Here is a 20081-nt window from a genome sequence, read left to right as displayed (position 1 = left end):
GAGGCACTTCCTTGCGTGCGAAGATATAGCTGGTGGGTCCGAGCTGTCAGCGGCGGTAACGTTTTTTCGCGAAATACAGAGGCCCTTTCGGTGGGTCCCAGATGTCAGGTGGAGGAATCATTAGTTTGCGCGAAATAAGGAGGCATTTCCTTGCGTGCGGCCGTGGACCTAGCTGTCAGCCTCTCCACATACAGTCCACTTTCGATGGATGTCGTTCATTGACCACGTTGACCAGGCCGCGCCGAGAGCACCAGGGCAGTGGACGACGGTGAGGCCTAGGAAGGAAACGACACGGAGCCAGGGAATACTCGGCTGTTATTTCCCACGCGGAGGAGTACGAGGGTTTACTGGTTCGTCTGCCATCGCCGGAGAATAACATCATGTGTGGGACTGAGGGTGAGTAGAGGGATAGCTAGGCCAGCGATGGGAGTACAGTCGGGCAGTGAGGCCTGCGTGGCAACACAGCCGGCCACGGGGAGGAGGGAGCAGGCAGTCCCGCCGGTGCTTGTTTGAGCGGCTGGAGCAGGAAGAGCAGAGATTGAAGAAGCACGACGTCTGTTGATGGACATCCAACAATATACAGGCCATCTGTGGAAAGCCTCAAATCTGTGGAAAACAGCATACAGCCCATCTGCCATTATTTCAAATAGTTTACAGCCCATTTGCTAGTTCTTACGGGGTTTTTTGGAGCCCATATTCATTTTGTTAGCATTACAGCCCATATTGTGGCCACGGTTAAAAAATTATACGAAATTTTGCATATGTCGGTGCGGTCTGAACTGTTTTTAATCCCGAAATTTCGAGTCACATTCAGACTGATTTTAAATATAAATGTATATCAATATAAAATCCAATAAATTGTCCACGCATAAAAATCAATGCAATTTAGAATCCCAAAATGAAAAAAAGATATTTGAAACTAATTGTCGGTTTGATGTGTTTTAAAAATGTACAGCCCATTTCTCATTACTGATAGGCCATTATCTCGGCCAGCCGAATGAAGCTCTCCTCGTCTAGCCCAACAAGCCTGATAAAGTGACTTACTTGACAAATCACAAAAAAACTGGGCTAGCCATTTTCAAAAAGAAAAAAAAACTACTAGGCTGGTCTGTGGTAAACATAAAAGAAAAGGCTGTCTAGACAGACCAGAGTGTCCCGCACAGCCCAGTTGACACCCTGCTTCCATCTCAAAAACATATTAGATAAATGCCACTCCAATTATGGCGATTCATAAAAATGCCACTTCAATTTCCAAACTTTGAAAAATGCCACTGCAATTTTTGCAAACTTTGAAAAACGCCACTGCAGTTTGCAAACTTTGAAAAACGCCACTCCAGACTTCAAAAAATGCCACTAGAAATGGCATGAAATGGCATTTTTCAAAGTTTGGAAATTGCAGTGGCATTTCTCGGAGGCATTTATCAAATTAACCCAAAACAAAAATAACTGGGCGAGCTGCTGGGTCCCTGGTGTCAGCCGCTCATTGTGCAATTCTCTCGTTTATTGACTACGTTGACAATGGCATGGGACCCAGATGTCAGAAATCCACTAGGAGGAGCCATTTGTTTATTGGCTTGAAATAAGGAGGCACTTGCTTGCGTACTGCCATGACCTTGACGGGTCCCTGCTATCATCCTCTCCACGTACAATCATCTCCTGATTGTGTACGCGTCAACTTGCTAGGCCCACAAGTCAGCCTCTAAACCCGTGGAGGACAAATACAACCCATTTAAAAAAATAACAGCCCATTCCATACATTCAAACGGAAAGTTCAACATTCAGAGCAAAGTAACAGGTCTGATCCACATATAGAGTACTGAACTTCCATGGTGACAACCGTCATAGCCAAGTTAACTATCTACCCCCACTAGACAAGTACTAACTTACTCTTAGCTAACTAGACGATGCCGGCGATACACGCTAAACGCCGGCACCGGCATCCTGCGCCTCGCCTCGGACTTGCTAGAGGTGCGATAGGGCGCGTTGCTCGCGCGCGTTGGCCCTTTCCATGCCGGCGTGGTCCACCGAAGCTTCGGCTTCCAAGCGGGAAACCCACTTGACGAGCTGGTAGTAAAAATCGGCGTCGCGAACGCGTGCGTGCCCGACAGCCTCCAGGGCTATTTGCCGGGCGCCGGCCTCCACGTAGTCGGCCCAGTTGCGGGCGCTCTGCTCGCGACTCAGAGCGTCGGTGCGCTGCTGCTCCATGTCCCGCTGGCGGCGTAAATCGACGATACGCTGCTCCTCCGCCACGCGGTCGCGCTCCAACAACTCCTGCTCCTCCGCCATGCAGTCGCGCTCCAATAACTCCTCAATCTGCACATTGCCATCTAAAGACAGATAGAATGCCACCTCCCTCCGTCTGCCTTCCGGTGAAAAACCGAACACTAGTTCCGGCGGTGACCGCCTCCGGCGTCGCCTACCACGGACAGGCGGGGCATGGCGGATGTGGCGAGCGACGTCGGGCTGGTGGGGGCTTATGACGATATGGCGAGTTGGGTCACGGTGGCACTGGAGAATGCCGGGAAACGGTATTTATAAGAGAAGGTAGCGCGATGGTGATCGGAATTCAATGCATAATGGCTTAGCGGACCGGCTTGCCATGGAAAACTAGGGAAACTGAAATTATGACTATGCCGTCCCGTCCTGTCTAGGTCTCACACCGGCATGGCGGTCAAACGAGTGCACTCGAATCATCTCCCTCCTTGTCAATAATGATTTCATGGATTTAAAAAGCCCGCAACAATTAAAGCGTATCTTTTTTCGCATCAGTTAGTTGCCTTAATTACGACCGGCTGCATGCAGGCACTCAGAATCGCTCGCAGGCAGTACGCGAAGCAACATGCAACGAGCCGTAGCCGAGGGCACGCATGCAGCCACTTAAATCGCTGGAATTAATTAGGCTTAAACTTCTGCATGCCGTTAATTATTGCCATGCCTTGGTCTTGCTGCTTTGCTCACGGGACTAATAAACCCGGACGGAGGGAGTACCTTGGTTGGTGAGAGGTTTGAATTAAGCCCTGCAAACCGGAAAGGAGGTACTAGTACGTGTGTGATCTGCTATTTATTCGTGTAGGATCGAGTAGGTCGTTTCTTGAATTGAGCCCTGCAAACTGGAAAGGAGGTAGTACGTGCGTGATACGCTATTTATCAATGTAGGATCGATAGTGCAGCTTGTCTGTTTCTTCAGAGGTAGGCATTTTTATCCGTGTAGGATCGATAGTGTAGCTTGTCAGTTTCTTCAGAGGTAGGCATTTTTATTCAAAAAACTGCCACTTCGCATCTGGCGTCGCAAATAAAACTGCCAGGAGCGCATTTGTAGGCTAGCTAAAGTGATCGATCAGTAACTTGTAAACACTGAGCGAACAGAAATAAGTAACTGTTAATGCATCTCAATGATTCACAGGTCATATACAAATATGTAGCTCCAAAAGCAAAGATCAGCCACTTCAGATCTTGCGTCGTAACTAAAACTAACTAGTACGATTCCCATACATAAGATCAACATGTTAATGCATCTCAATGATTCACAGATCATATACAAATATGTATCTCCAAAACCAAAGATCTAGAGAAAACATCTGTTCTTCCTACTAACATGGATGCTTCTCTTGGCCAACATTCAGTACATACTGAAAGAAAATTTTGGTTGTGAAGTCTGCAATTCCTCTTGCAAACGTAAGTGGTTTCACCAATAGCTAGAACCATGAGAATGAACCACACATGATGGAGGAACATACACTGCAATATGATTTGGTCTTCTCTTGATCACACCGCGAGACTATTTTCGGAATACAAACTTTAACTTAGGGAAAATGATGCCCATTGTATAATCAGACCAAAGCAATGAAGCACCAAGTGTTGGCCAGTAAATAGTACAATACTACTTTTCCGCAGTCCATGAAGTGACTATCCAATCTTTGTGTCTATTTTCAAAGGGCACTGCATGCAATGACTATACTATTCTCTTGTGCAGTTCAACCAAAATTGCGAACACTTTGTTTGTTTGCCAAATAGCAACGGGCAAACACCTCTGTCTACACAAATATCAAGCAGCTAGTAAACATATACCACACCATGTTCGCAGTGATGGAAGAGGTGAAATCGATACAACCGAAATTGAGCATCCAATCATTGAATCCTGTCCTGCACCTCCAATGTAGGTCCACCCTGCCAATAAATTCACATGCAAACCACAGTATTACTATCTAATGACAGTACAAAAAGAGTAGCAAGATAGTAGCAAACCATGTACCTTCGTAATGAACATCTCATAGTTCCACCAATTGGATATAAAGGTTTGGAAAAAAACATGCTCCTAATGTTGAACTAGTTGGACTTTTTGTGCAGCTCCACTAAAATCGAGCATCCCTATTTGCATAGATATTGAAAGTGTGATTACTATAAAAGTGACACTAGTTGAAGCATAGACTCACAAATATAAGCATTCCAATTTCTTAATGGGAAAAGGTAGGAAGACTGTTTCTAACCACCTGTTTGAAGGAATAAATAAAGCAACAACGACTGATGTCAGGAAGGCATACATAGTTTTTTTCTGAAAAATTGAGCCATTCCTGACATTTCCTCTTCTTTTAAGCAAATTTTGTGTAGTTCTACTAAAATAAAATGCCATCACCGCCTTGACAATTTAGTTACACTGTACAAAAGGAAATGACTTAACATTACATCATGATGTCGGGTATGTAGTAGACAGGCATTAGAGACAAACATACAGACCTCCTCCGATAACATAATGAACATTAATTTTAACAAAGGTGTGACTAGCTTTACCGGGATAATTTGAGTGAACTCTACACCCTCTGTTCCTTAATATAAGACGTTTTCGCGGTTCAATTTAAAGTACCCCAAACATCTAGTATTTAGAAAAACAGGTAGTAGTTTTCTTGAGCACATATCTGGGAAAGCTTGCCACACTTTATTTATGTCCATACGCTAATGCAACACCATTCGAATACTACAAATATACACTAATCCAGTGGCTAGTGCAATAGTAGAGTAGTTAGTTTATTACAGGGTACAGTACAATGGTTTTACTGAACAGATTTCAACAAACTCTAGCACTGGAAGGTTTCTATAAGAATTAACAATACAAAATGTAAAGGTAACAAGTTTCAGCATTGGTATACTAGTTGTGCATGAGCATTAAACCAAATACAGAAGTCTGAAGGTAACGCATTATTAACTAATGATAGTATAAAAAATTGCAAACCATTTACCTCCAAGGTAAATATCATTTCGAACTCTGGGGGACCTTAAAAATTGCTATCCCAATCTTGATAATCGGTCAAATATAAAAACTTGATCGAACGAATCAAGAGAACAACCGAAGGAGGAGGTGCCCACTCTTGACCTTTCCTCTTGTCTACATAATTGTCTGTGCAGTTTAACCAAAATAAAATGACATCAGTGCCCTGGCATTTTGGTGACACTGTACAAAAAAAATTAACTTATCTCATGAAAGTGAGGTATGTAATCTATAAGCATTAACAGTGCAAAAATCTGAAGGAAGTAACAAGTTTCATCGTTGGTATACTGGTTGTGCAACAGCATTAGAATGCCTTAGCTGGAAAATCTTTAATACATCCACAATCAACAGCTAACCCTGAAATGACCAGTGACATTAAATGGCACTACTTAAATTTATCTGTGGCATTAGACTGAGAGCGGCATTAGTTAAATGTGGCATCACTTTAGCAGTAGCATTGCTTGACTTGACTGCTGGCGTTATACTAATAGCAAAAGAAGTGGCAATAAGAGCATGGGAGGCCCATTCGGACAGTGGGCGCACCAGTACGATGTACCTCCACGGACGGAGAGTGGTGAGGGAGGTATGGTTGCCTAGAGCAACAAATATCCAGGCAGCATATGTGGATTACGTCCCATTTTTGTTCTCGTTAGCCACCTTTTTCCTATGTGAGGACAACAAACCGATCGACCTGGTCATTCTCTATTGCGTTGTCATGCCTTTCTACCCTTCTTCAACCAAGAGACACGATACTCGTTCCTTAGCTACTGATTTTCCCATTTTCAACCTAGATGCGGGTTCGATGCCTACTCTCTTGGACAGTACAGTCTCCCTTCCTTTCCTTATTCAACCCAGACATGCATTAGTCTGCATGAAGTAGGGTTTCCTTTAATAGTGCAGATTATGGTTTTCGTCTGCGTGGCCAGCAGAGCGGATGATAGCAAATTGGGAAGATGGTGGAGTGGAAAAAGATCCACATGCAACGACGTGCCAGATGGGGCAATAGAACAAGGGTATGGTTCGAAAAGAGGTAGCATACCTGAGGGTCGGTGGGAAGTGGCTTCGCTCGTGGTCGTCGTCCTCCGCACACACTACGGCAGCGATCCCGCGCGGGCGCTAGGTCTGAGAGGACGTCCTTGTCGTCAGTGTGTGACCTTGCTCGCCGATGATGAGTGCGTCAACGCTGCACGTCCTTTTCTTCCCCGGCGGATCTGTGACCACCAGTGAGGAGGGAGAGAGGGGCCGTCTTTTTTAGATCTAGAGAGAGGGTGGTAGTGTGAGAAGCAAGTGGGCAGCCCTTGGCAAGAAAGCGCTGAAGCTCCAGCCTATATATCTTCTTTATACTACTAGTACTGGAGGTGGAGTAGTGGTAGAGTAGTTTATATTTTCTCTGTGTACAGTACCAGTTAGTCGTGCTTCAAAACTGAACGGCGCGCCATAAAAAAAATAAAGGCCGATAACTAATGCGGCACCTCAGGCCAACGCGGCCAGATCGCATTTTGCACGAGAGATTACACACCATGTTTCGTTGACATGTGGTCCCGTTCCACATATCAGTCAGACGACGGCGAGTAGTAGGAGTATTTCCGAACCGACGTGTAGGCCGGGGCGCCCCTTCATGAACCGTGGCAAACTGGCAACCGTCCATCGACTCTTCGCCTTTCCCTCTCGATTTGGAACTGTTGTCGCACGCTCTTCCTCTCCCTCCTCCATTTTCCTTCAGCCCTTCACCCTTTCTTCTGCCATTGTTCGATCGTCTTCTCCATGGAGGGAACAGGACGAAAACGACACCGTTATTCTTGCGCCGATCTGAAATATGACGTGGTGGAGGAACTCATTGATCGGTGCGACGTCATCTCCTCGGCTAGCATGGCAGGTTCGTTCAAGCCCATTCTCGACTCAACTAATAACATCATTACAAGGAACCCAAGAGTCAACCATCGGTTTGATCTCCCCTATCATCTTCGCCGTGACCCTGATGACTGGCGCCGTCACGACGGAGGCCTCGCCCTATGCAAGTTGATGCCGCTTGGTAATGATACGTATGATGTTAAGATGCCATCGCTTGAGGGCAAGGCTTGGGCAGGCGCAAATGGAGATTGGGTTGTTTACATTGGGTCCAACTGCAAGTGGGAACTTGTGAATGTGTACACTCGTGACAGGGTTCGACTTCCAAAAATCTCAGCAGACTGCCCAGAGGTTGAGCACACCGGTATTGTACGCACGTTCAAATACAATCATGGTGACTGTCTTCTACGGAAGATAGCAATTTCTCGAGTCCCCAACCACTCTTGGAATTACAACAACTATGAAGTTGTTGCTATCTTCGACAAGCTTGTTGCCGTCGTTAGTGGTTTGACTGGATGGATATTGCTCAAAAATCAGTTTCTGTACACGGATGAGTACTGTGATGCAATTGAATACGAGGGCCTTGTGTTTGCTGCCACCACTCATGGCACTGTTTTTGCATGGCATCCTCGTTGTTTCGGTACATTTGTCTTCCACCGTAATTATAATTGTTTCATCCACATGCATGCGGGTTAGCAAGTTTCCCTTTAGGCTGGTCATAGTGGGGAGTAACTTAGACTAGTAACATGCATATGTTACTAGTTTATGTTACTACCTCTATAGTGCATAGTATCTTAGATTAGTACCATAGGTGGTCTCATTTATTGCCATGCATGACACATAGTAGCATCACATTTATTATGTTACGGTATCTACCTATGTTACTATAACCATCTCTCTCTTCCTTAATTGCCTGCCAGATAAGCATGTTTGCGAGTCCCAAGTGCATGATACTACTTATGTTACCCCCACTATGGCCAGCCTTACTAATTAACCTTCTTCTTGTGTTTCCAAGGTCCTGTGAACATTCCACCACCTATACTTGAAGATTTTTATAACCAAGGGGGAGATGATGATGGTGATGATCACGAGCATGAGGACGAGCAGCGCCCATATACTATTTGGTGCCTGGCAACTAATTCCGATGGATCACCTCTTCTCGTGTGTATACAGCCCACTGATGATGTTACTGCTAAGGAAGCGGGTGTAGTCTCCCATGGTCGCACTCTCCGGACCTATTCCAACACTTGTTGCATGGTATTCGGGATGGATACTAGTGTGCTAGCGCCAACTCCTTCTCCCTGGTACAGAATTGATAGTCTTGGAGAAAACTCGCTCTTCCTTGGACAAAACTATCCAATGATGGTGAAAGGCGATCCAACTGCTGTTGACACAACGTTACTACCATTTATGAGAAGCAATTGTGTCTATACCTCGGACATTTGGGAGGTTCCCTACCCTGGTACTGATATAGTAGGCCGCTTCAGCCTGGATGATCAGTCCTGCGATGGTCTCCAGATCGACAATGGATGGCCCGTCCCAGAGAATCACTTGTGGTTCAAAGCAAGTGTTTCCAACACCGAGGAATGGTTGAGTCGAAGTTCATTTCATTGCTTGTTATTTGTTGTGTGGTGAAAACTTTAGTATTTATAATGTATCCTCATTGTCGATGTGGGTTGATGACCTGTTGTATGTAATAAAATGATATGCCTGTGATAAACTTACTAAATTTATGAATGGCTTTCGAGTTGCTTCTGTGAGTGAGTGGTGTGACGAGGCAAAAAATATATTTTCCGAATACATAATTGTGCGTGCATTGCAACAGGTTATCGGATGAGGCCAATCAACAATAGTAGTACACTATTTGTACTAGCTTCACATGCTTCACGCGTCGTGCGGGTGTTTTTACTGTAGCCATATTGTACTATGTAACCAGCACCTCGAATCCTTGTACTATATAGTACGTAACCAGCACCTCGAATCCTTGACGAGTAGTAAGTAGTAGGAGTAGTAGGGTGGCATGAGCCAGAACAAGCATTCACGTCCAGGAGTACGGCACACGCCACCAGCACGACTTCCATCTGACACCATATTTCTTGGAGTCAGTGCTAGAGCAATCTCTTCAACCTCATCGTTTCTCTAACTCAGCCATCGCACGGCGGGCGAGGAGGGGGTTTGCCGATAGTCGGTTTCCTTAACTGCGGTCCCACTTGTAAGGCCAATTGCAACGCACGACCACAAACGGACCTCCATTTTGCACGAACTCCAATGATAATTTTGACTAGAAAAGCAAGACCAAAGAAAACAAGAACCACAAGAATACATTTTACTACTCTTGTAAGTTGGATTAGTGCCTTCTCGATGCATTCATTGTTGATCTGCGGAGGCTCGATCTTGCATGCTTCTTTCTTCTTCGAGTGTAAAGAAGTAGATGTTGCTTCCTCGCATCTAGTCTCATGCCTAGCCTCTATTCTAGTACTCCCTCTGGTCCGTTTTTCTCTGCGTCTAAGTAGCAACACGCATACCAAGTAGGAGTATCAACAAGTGCACTAATCTCATCTATAGCCTATGTGCTAGCTAAAAGTGATAGAACATCTACTAAATTGCGCTCTATCAATATATGGATGTACTCTTCTTCCCAATACAAAAACTTGCATCCATTCTACTCCCTCCGTTGCACAATACATGCCTTCTATTTGTCAAAATATATATGTATCTAGACATGTTTTAGTATATAGGCACATCCATTTTTGGACAAATGGAAGTCAAGTATTTTGGAACGGAGGGAGTACACAATAAAAATTTTAAGTTAGCACAACTAGTCTAATCCAAGAGCACAACCGAAGATTTGGTCGGGTTCTTCCTTCTTTTCTCGACACGTGGGACATCCAGCATCCAGCTCGTGTCATGAAAGAAAATAGAGTGGTAGTTGAAGCCACGAGATGTGCATCTTAGGTTAAATTGTAAATAGAATCTTACTACTCTTGAGTAACTCTAAAAGCGGTCACCGAAGATCTTTCTTGGATTTGTTTTTGATCACCAGCACGTCGAGGTGAAAGATGTGCAGGTTCAGTGGGTCCGCTTGCATTTTCACTGACATGTGGGACCGCATGTGAGCAAACAGACGATGGGCTCCGCGCGTCCGCTGGTTGGCCGAGAAGAGAGATAGAGGAGTGCTGAGCACGGACTGCAGGAAATTTGTTCTACGTACTGTACTTCGATATAGGCTCGATATACTGGGGTGGCATGGGCCATAACTAGCATTCACGTCTAGCAGTACGGCACACACCACCCACATGAGTCCCATCCGACACCAATTTTCTTGGAGTCCGTGCTACAGCCATCTCTTCTCCCTCCTGTTTTCTCAGCCATCGCGCGGTGGGCGGGGTGGGGGTTTGCCGATAGTTGGTTTGCTCAACTATGGTCCCACTTGTAAGTGAAAATGCAACACCGCATGCATTCCTGCTTGAGCGGCGTGCCGGACCAACCGTGTGGGGGTGCGACGCGAACACGGTAGGATTTTCCTTTTGAACTCATAACTTGTAAAATTTGGTTCTGCTCCATGGCGCGATCGATAGATAGAAACTAACGATTTTGCCTAGAGTAATGAGAAGTTTGGTTCTGGCGCCATTCATGCATGGAGTATGTACGAAAATTATGAAGTTGATGTGAAAGGTAAGATAATTACTGTAGTATCATATACTACTACATGGATTTGACGGAAAGATAAAAATACATACGGATCCATCAACGACATCCTCACGCCCTAGTGCGCCGGGTCACCAACCGACGTGTGAGGAGCAGCAGTGTTGGCGGAGAGCTCAATGTGCTTCTGCACAGTGCCGTCCAAGGTTGCCCTGCAGTCCAAGAAGGCCAGCGTCCTATCGTCCTCCTCTTGCATGCGCGTAGACGTGGGTGATTATGTCGATGGTGTCTTGCTGCGCTAGGCGCTGCGCAACGAGCGCGACCTCGAGGTGGACATTCTCTAGCGCGACGGCGGGCTGTCGCACGGCTGGCAGTGCGTCGAAGAGGTTGTCACCTTAGTGGCCATTGAGGGTGGCGGGCATTGCAGAGCCTGGGCGCATCGACTGGAGGCTTACGTCAAAGTCGTCCGCGAGCTTCTTGACGACGGTGAACTTGTCGAGGAAACCGACGAGGACCTCGTCGAACAAGGAGACGAAGCTGTTGTCCAAGCGGCCCCTCGCCCTGCCGGCCTCAAGCAATACTACCCGGAGAAGTTCCTCGTTGCCGGGCCGCAAGTCGGCGTCGTGGACCATCTAGCACAGCCGGCTGATGTTCGCGCTCATTGCCTCCATGGGTCTAGCTTAGCTTCTACTACCTCCGTCCTGGTTTATTGGTCCCCATTGTAATCCGTGTCAAATTTTGACCACAGATTTAACTAACAAAATGTTTAGGCATGTTACTAAAAATTATATCACTGAAAACTATTTTCAAATACCAATCCAAAAATATAAATTTTGTTGACATGCATCAACATTTTGTTAGTTAAATCTTTGGTCAAAATTTAGCACAAATTACAAAGGAGACTAATAAACCAGGATGGAGGTAGTAGTAGTCAACTGATCTTGCGATTCGAGTGATCACTCTTGCCCTTGGTAAGCATGCTTAGGTGCGTAGGATTTCGTACTACTCCTCGGCCCTCTACTGCACCTGCCTTTGGCTGTATGATAGGTGGGCCAGCCACCCCTGGACCCACGTGTCATTCACCCAAAGGCAGTTGTCGTAAGTCAATGAAGCTGCGCCCCCCTCCGTGTCGGTGCAGTATAGTCATCTCACCGGACCTCTAGTTGGGGCCAAACGAGAGAAGTTTGATGTTTACTGGTTTATTGGTCTCCTTTGCATTTTGCGCCAAGTTTTGACCTTTGATTTAACTAATAAAATGTTAATGCATGTAAACAAAATTTTTGTGTAAGTCACATTACGAAAACCAAATAATCCCAAAACACTTAGGCATGGTGCATTAACTCCCTCCTTGTTTCTTATTTCGTGACATATCAACCAATGAGAGATGTGGGTCGTGCATGTTTTCAATGACTTGAGACTACCAAACATGACATGCAGTGTTTAGTTCATTGCATGTAATCCTATTAAGACTCTAGTTAGCAAGAAAACATTAAGTTCTCTCGCCGATAGGAATAAAACACCGTGTATTTATTTACAGAGGGAGTAGTACATTTTTTGTGACATGCATTACTAGATATTGCTAGTCAAATACTAAAATCCAGATGGACGTGGTAGTACTCCTAAATCCAGACGGCGGTGCTACTAGTACTAGTAGTAGTACTACCAATGTAGTACTCCTAGGAGTACTAGCACTGTACTACCCGTTGGTCAAATTATTATGTGCTGCTCCTCACAGTGAAGTGACAAGACCCTGCGCCCGAGATGACACCTGAGTATAGGCACCGTGTTCGGCATACCGTAGTCAGCCTCACCGTTTGCAGTCACTATCATCATGGCTGTAGAGCTAGCCTGCTTACAACTAGCCCTGTTCGACATAATTTCCCGTGCGTAGATGCGTGTGCATTGCACGGAACACCAAGATTGGGGGTGGACGGCTCCGGCAGCGGCCATCACGCCAGATTTTTCCACGGCCTTCTAGATGTGGTGGGGAGGAGATAAGGCTGATTGTGAGAGACAAGGAGTTTTTTGTAAATAGGGAACAAGTGCGGGCATCTTTTTGCAAAAATGGAGAAGCTTGGTTTGTATGCGTCAGATCTAGATCCGACGGCTATTAGTGAAATATGGGAGTCACAACATCATCACCAACTCAGGACCTGTTTGATTCACAGGATTTTGAAAACGCAGGAATAGGACACGACAATATTACAAGTTTCAAACTGATATTACAAATGTTAGGAGTAATGCTGCACCTAGGAAGAGGGAATTACTAGGAAGTTCACGTAAGAACTTTCGTTACTTTAGGTGGATGCAGCGTTATCGTACAAACTAAAATCCACCACCCTGACAAGTCACTAATGGGTAAATAAGTTTTCGAGTCTCTGGTCACTTGATGTTTCAAAAACAAATTCAGCTTCTGCAGAGACTTTGTCATTTAGGCTTAGACGCTTGCGGTGATCAGCACACCATTCATTGTTGCACCAGAGAACGCCAAACCTCATTACCTTGAGCACACTTGCCTCCAGAACAAAGAACTTGACCAATTTAATCTCAGATGTGCTGCCTCGGTAGTCGATCAAATCAATTTCTGTAAGATGGAGATCAAGGCATTTGATGAGATTGTTATAGTGCAGCACATTTTTCACTTTCGGGTCTTTTTTTATATGCAAAAGAAGAGAACATATTAGAGCAGCTGGCTGCATAAGATTGTCGTGTCATCAAGAGGTACCAATATCATTCGCTCATACGATAGGGTTGGCTGGCTAGTGATATTTTTTCACTCTCTCTCTCCCTCTCCCTCTCTCTCTCTCTGTTTCTGTTTCCTCTCATTTAACTAGGAGCACGTGAAGAGCTTGGGTATTTGTTGCCTTCCACTATGTGGCAGATGCCATATTTCACAAAAGTATGCCACATAATACGCATCAATGTCAAATCAAAAGATTTTGGCACCGCTCTTGCGATGTGAGAGAGTTGGCACCGTTGTGCACACAGACCCACATGTATAAACAAATCAATCAAACCATCTACACCAGCCTCTCACTCTCCCAAACAAGTGTTTTTTATTGCCTTAGTCCTCTCTCTCTCTCCCACGCAGTGTTTTTTCATTGCGTGAGTTAATTTGGCACCGGAGCAAAGTAGGTGATCCAGATTGGGGCACCAGGTGAGCAATGGAGGGGCATCGATGCCAAATGCATCACAAGTGAATTTGGCACATGTTTTGGCCTACATAGCCCACTTTTGTACTCCCTTCGTCCCAAAATTCTTGTCTTAAATTTTTCTAAATACGGATGTATCTAGTTACATTTTAGTGTTAGATACATCCGTATCTAAACAAATGTAAGACAAGAATTTTGGGACGGAGGGAATACTACCTCGTATTTAGTATAACATTTTGACCATAGATTTACCTAAGAAAATGCCAATGCATGTCACTAAAAATTACACCATTTGAAATTATGTTCAAATACGAATCCAACGATATAGTTCTTAGTGACATGCATTAACATTTTGTCAGTTAAATCTATGGTCAAATTTTGATATTACAAAATTGGAAGAGTAAACCAGGACGGAGGTAGTACTTGCCCTTAGGGTAACCATAGAGTTACTGGAGTAGTCTAAGTTACTTTCCACTATGACTAGCCTAGGCTACTATAGTAGTATAGCATAAAAATGATGCAGGTGATCACGTGAGAAAAAATACTAAAAACATTTCTTTTGGTGCAGTGCGTAGATGTAGTTTTGAACACTACACTTGTCATCGTAATTTGGGAAAATTACGAAAAAAATTGAGCTACGTTGTGATTACCGTTTACTAATAGGAAAGAAGTTTCACCTCGATGAGTAGCTTCTCCGTGCATGGAAAGCATGTAAGGAATCCAACAACTTGATCCAGATTGGGGCCGATAGATTTTACTGCTAAGATCTTCACTACGCGCATGGACTGGGTCAAGCTTGTGGGAATCATTTTCTGGAAGACCATCGTAAATACATCAAGAAGAAATTTAAAAATGTGTATTTCAAGAAGATGTAGAAGAAGATGAGTGTTGTACCTGAACGATTACGGATCCAATAAAGAGTTCGGAGAATTTGGCAGACGAGTACACCAACGCTGTCAATTTTGGCGCGTCAATGACCCTGATTTTTGTTGGACCTTCTAGATCCAATACAAGCAATCTCTCAAGGAAAGGCGCATTCTCAATGACCATAACGTGGAACAGCTGGAGTGATCTCTTCCCAATTGATGTCTTGTTGCAGGGCCAGCAAGACACATAAATCCATTGGAGATTCGTCAAGGCGATGTGGAGGCTAATGAACCCGTGGATCTGCTCAAGACGAAGGTACTCGAGCGCAGTATAGCTGCGGAGCAGGTGCTCCATAGCCTTCTTCGAGATGACAACGTCGAAGAGGTCGAGCTACTTGAGTTGAGGGAGAAGAAGGGCAGGCATGGCATTAATCTAGGGAAGATAGCAGGAGTTGAAGCTGGCGCGGCGCAGCGTTGGCGTGAGGTGGAGCGCGGACGGCGGCAGAGAGCGACAACGTCTAGCTTCAAAGCTGAGCTCCTCGAGCTGATCTACGGCGGGGGATAAGAACCACTCGTCGAACTTGGGTTGGACCTTGCAGTTGGTACTGAACATGCGGATGTCAAGGCATCTGGCTGGCCCAGGGTGCGATGGAAGGATCTTGGAGACTGCGGCCATGCGTTTGCAATCCCTGTCGCAGAGGCAGCTGTCGACGGTGAGGTTGAGGGGGACGCAGCGCCAGAGGGGGCGCCACCGCCGGGAGAGCAGGGCGGTCCGCACGGCAGATTTGGTGGGGAGGAGGCCGATGATGACGAGCAGCATGTCGTCGGGGAGGCTGCTGATGAAGTCCAGGCTCGCCGGATGCGGTTTTGGCTCGAGCGGCCTCCGCTTGTTGGCTGCCTCGCCGTCCATCTCAACCGGCAGCGACGCTGGTGTACACGTGTGCTGGTGTATGTTGTGCGCTGGGTGTGCGCGAGTGCGTCCTTCTGTGCATGCCGCCGCGTAGTGGTGAATTGTGCGCGAGTGCGTCCTTCGTGTGCAAGAAGTTTGTCCTCAATGTACCCTCAATTTACTAGCGTGCGGGGTGCTACCCCGAGTGGTTTCAACTTTGTTTCCTTCACCGCGTGTTAGATGGTCCTCTAGTTTACTTATTTTCACCCACTGCCACATGGGCCAGCACACCAAGATACAGAACACGAGCTGACAACGCAACATGTGGATTGGTTGACCGGTCAACTAAACAATATATACAGAGCTATACGCTGACACAGTGAGCATATAATCCGTAGGTATAGAGAGTTCGAGTGAGAGGGGAGGCTCGTGAAAGATAGCAGAGAGAGAGAGAAAGAGCTACTCCCTCCGTTCGATAATGTAGTTACAACATTTTTTTAAAGTCAAACTTTTGAAACTTTGACCAAGTTTATAAAGAAATTACTTATATCTGCAATACCAAAGATAAATGATAGTATGAAGTAAGTACATGTTGTGATGAATCTAATGATTGTTCCAGATGTAAATGTTTTTATCCACATATACCTAGTCAAACTTTTCTGAGGTTTGACTTTTCAAAACATCCATATGCTTATGGATGTGACAGAGTCCCTGACGAGAGAGAGAGAGAGAGAGAGAGAGAGAGAGTGAGTGAAAAAAGTGTGTGTGCGTGTGTGAAAGAGACATGGACAACACACGATAAAAGTGGAGAAAAAGCGTGCGTGTCTTATGCAAACATATCACACATGCATCTTCGACAACGGGGGCAAGGTGAGGAGATAGTGTGTGGTTGTTTGGAACCGAGAGAGAAAGACCCCTAGGACGTGGCCAAGAGGGGTCTGACAAACAAGGGAGAGAGGTCGAGAGAGACGTACGGAGAAAATGCAGACATGGGGAGGAGAGAGTGTATGTTTGTCATAGAGAGATCACCTGGAGATCGTGATGGGACTACATGGGTGGGAGATCGAGTGACAAGGTGTGTGCGCGATAGAAGATGCCCCGAGAGATATTGAAATAGACGTATGGATGGAAGGAGACAATACGTGTGTTCCTGATGGCTAGTAAGAGATAATCATACTTAGGAGGGGGGGGAGTGCTTGCGCCTATGGCCCTGTTTGGATACTCTAACTCAGTTAGAGGTTAGAGTTAGATTCTAACCCTGAACTAACACTAAGTAAAGAGGTGTTTGCATGGCAGGGTTAGATGGAGCGCGGATACGGCGAGGCACCTTCACGGGCGGTGCGAGAGGGAGGGAGGGAGAGGACGAGAAGCTTCGAGGAAGTGGGGAGGGATCTGCTGCAGGGAGAGCGAGAGAAAAAAGTGATTATTAGTGGTCCCGAGAAGAACTAACCCAAATAAGCACCTCTTGGATGGGTTAGTTTTTTTGGATGGGTTGGATGCATCTAACCTAAACTAACCCTCCTGTTTGGATCTTTTTGGGTTAGTTGACTCCAAACTAACCGAAACTAACTCTAACCCATGGATCTAAACAGAGCCTATGATGGAGTGAGGGATTATGGTACTTAGGGGGGTGCGTGTCACATCGAGAGAGAACAAGGGCGGAGAGTGTTGGATGGGTCTATATGTATAGCGCGAGCGAGACATGTGTATGTGTGAACCAGGGAGATATAAGGCCCGTTTGGCTTGCATCATGAGCATCTTTTGCATGGCCTGGGGTTGTGGCTGGGTTTCATGTAGGCTTGTTTGGTTACTACCCTGTGAAAAAGAAAGCCCGCCTGGGCTGGGTTCCCTTGCACTTTAATTAGCCTGGCTGAACTCCAGACACTGCAAGTAGCCTGGCCCAAGCGACCGATTTCGAACGCCTGGTCGTGCCTGGTCGTGCGGCCACAAGGCTAACAGCAACATGGATGGATATTAGCATTAAATAATTGATGCATGGATTGATTGATGGGACGTTGATGATTTGCCTGGCCGAGGCATGAACCAAACACTTCAGCACCACATAAGCCTGGCCAGGCAGAAATATTTTACATCTCACATCCACACCAGGAAGTACCAACCATCAAGGCATGAGGCTCAGGTCACGAACCAAACTGACCAATAAAGTTTGAGAGAGATTGGGGAGCCCCGATAAGGCTGAGTGGTGCGTCAGATAGCTGAGAGGGGGAAAGAGATATTCCATCCGCTCGATAATGCAGTGCATGTAAATTTTTTAGAAGTCAAACTTTGGAAACTTTGATCAGGTTTACGCAAATGTTATTTATATCTACAATACCAAAGATACATCATACAAAACTAAATCTCATCGTGAATCTAATGGTATATGTTTGCCGTACTAGATGTAATTCTTTTTCTCCACGTACATGGTCAAACTTTGTGATGTTTGACTTTTCAATAAATCTATGTGTTATGGACGGAGGTGAGTGCCTCAGTTGAGACAGATCAAGTGCGTGTGAAGGAGAATGAGTAAGTGTGCAAAAAGAGTATGTGTGTGAAAGAGAAAGTGACAACAAACGATAAATTAGAGAGAGTGTTTGTTTTTTCGTTTCTTATGCGAACATATCACGCACGCATCTCCGAGATGGAAAAGCGAGGCGAGGAGATACACGAAGATAGCTAGTGTGTGATTGTTCGCAACGGAGAGAGACACCCCTGTAGCACATGTACAATAGAGGTCTGGCCAACAAGGAAAAAAGGTCGAGAGGGACACATGGATGGCATGGACGCATGGGGAGGGAGAGAGGGTGTGTTTGTGATAGAGAGATCCCCTCGAGATCGTGAGGGGACTATATGGGTGGGAGATCGAGGGAGTGCATGCACGATAGAAAGATGCCCCAAGAGAAATCGAGATAGACCATGCACATGTTTGTGATGGAGACTAAGATTAGCTAGTCATATACATATAGGGGGGACTGCGTGTGCCTACAATTGAGTGAGAGACCATCATACTTGGCTAGCTGGGCATGAGATTGTGTGTGTGTGCGTGCGTGTGAGATGGAGAGAGAACGATGGAGAGAGATAGAGTTTTAGATGGGCCTATCGAGTGCGAGTGAGATATGCATGTGTATGTGTGACCCAGGTGGATGGAGAGTTTGAGAGAGGGGGGGAAGAGCTCCGAGACGACATAGTGGTGCATGAGAGAGTTACGGGCAAAGAGCCAAGGAATTTGTGTGCATACGATGAGTGCACCCAAGATATCTAGCTTGGACTAGCTAGAGTATCATACATAGTGTGCGAGAGAGACCTATGGATGGTGTATATATGAATGCGAACTAGAAAGACCCCCCCCCCCACACACACACACAGAGAGAGAGAGAGAGAGAAAGGCAGAGGGACCAACAAGGTTTTTGTGTCGGATGTGTGCGACATAATTTAAGATTGTCGGCGAGAGTGAGTGAGAGAGAGAGAACATGAGTCCAGGAGAGGGGGAGGTCGCGTTTTATGCATCAAAGACTGATATAAACCATGTTTCGATATAAACTTGCATTCAAATATTTAAATTGGAGAACATGTTGTCTGCAATCCACACATGAATGGATATATGCGTATATCAAACAAGTTCATTAATTTGACTTTCAACATGTTCATGGAGTACTATAATACTGTACAACATGCTACTCGATTGAGGTGTTCAATTTTGGATTTAGTTCACTATTTTGACCTACTGAACGAGCTAGTTCATTGAATCGAGGTATTTCATGTTGGGTTTGATTCGCGTTTTTGAGTGGGTCAACTATTTGTCATATAGTAAATCGCTAGCAACGAGCATGTAAAAACACATTACTCCCGAGCATCATCTCTCCATCTAAAAAAGAAGTGGCAAGCTAATATTTCAAAATTTGATTCGAATCGACTTGGTAAGGTAGACGTGGATGCTCGTTCTCCCAAAATTTGAACGAACCATTAAACATCCTCTCTGCTCGGTGGAATTCGCCCGAGCAAATAAATGGGAGACGCGAAATTACCGTCCTATGTGGGACACGCATCAATTGGCCCGTTGTACATCGAGGGTAGGTTCGTAACTTCATCCCAGTGCGCCTTCTCCTCGGCCGAAATGACATGTGCCGAATAATTCATAAACCATGGTCGGCAAAACACGCTCTCCTCGCCCAAAATAGCTCGTGCCCACTATTTCAAAACACGCTCTCCTTGCCCGAATTCGCTCGCGCCCACTATAGTTCAAAACACGCCCTCCTCACCCGAAATCGCTCCCGACCACTATTTGGGGAGAAGCAAAGTTACTCTACTATCCCCGACCCTCAGTACACAGACCCAAGCCGAGAAGCCCATAGGCAAGGTTAGAACTGTAACTCCCCCTCACATTTCAGACAAATGCATCCGTAAGATATGGTTCCACT

Source organism: Triticum aestivum, chromosome 3B (assembly GCF_018294505.1).
Source record: "Triticum aestivum cultivar Chinese Spring chromosome 3B, IWGSC CS RefSeq v2.1, whole genome shotgun sequence".
Lineage (NCBI taxonomy): Eukaryota > Viridiplantae > Streptophyta > Magnoliopsida > Poales > Poaceae > Triticum > Triticum aestivum.
Note: the sequence above shows the minus strand (reverse complement) of the source record.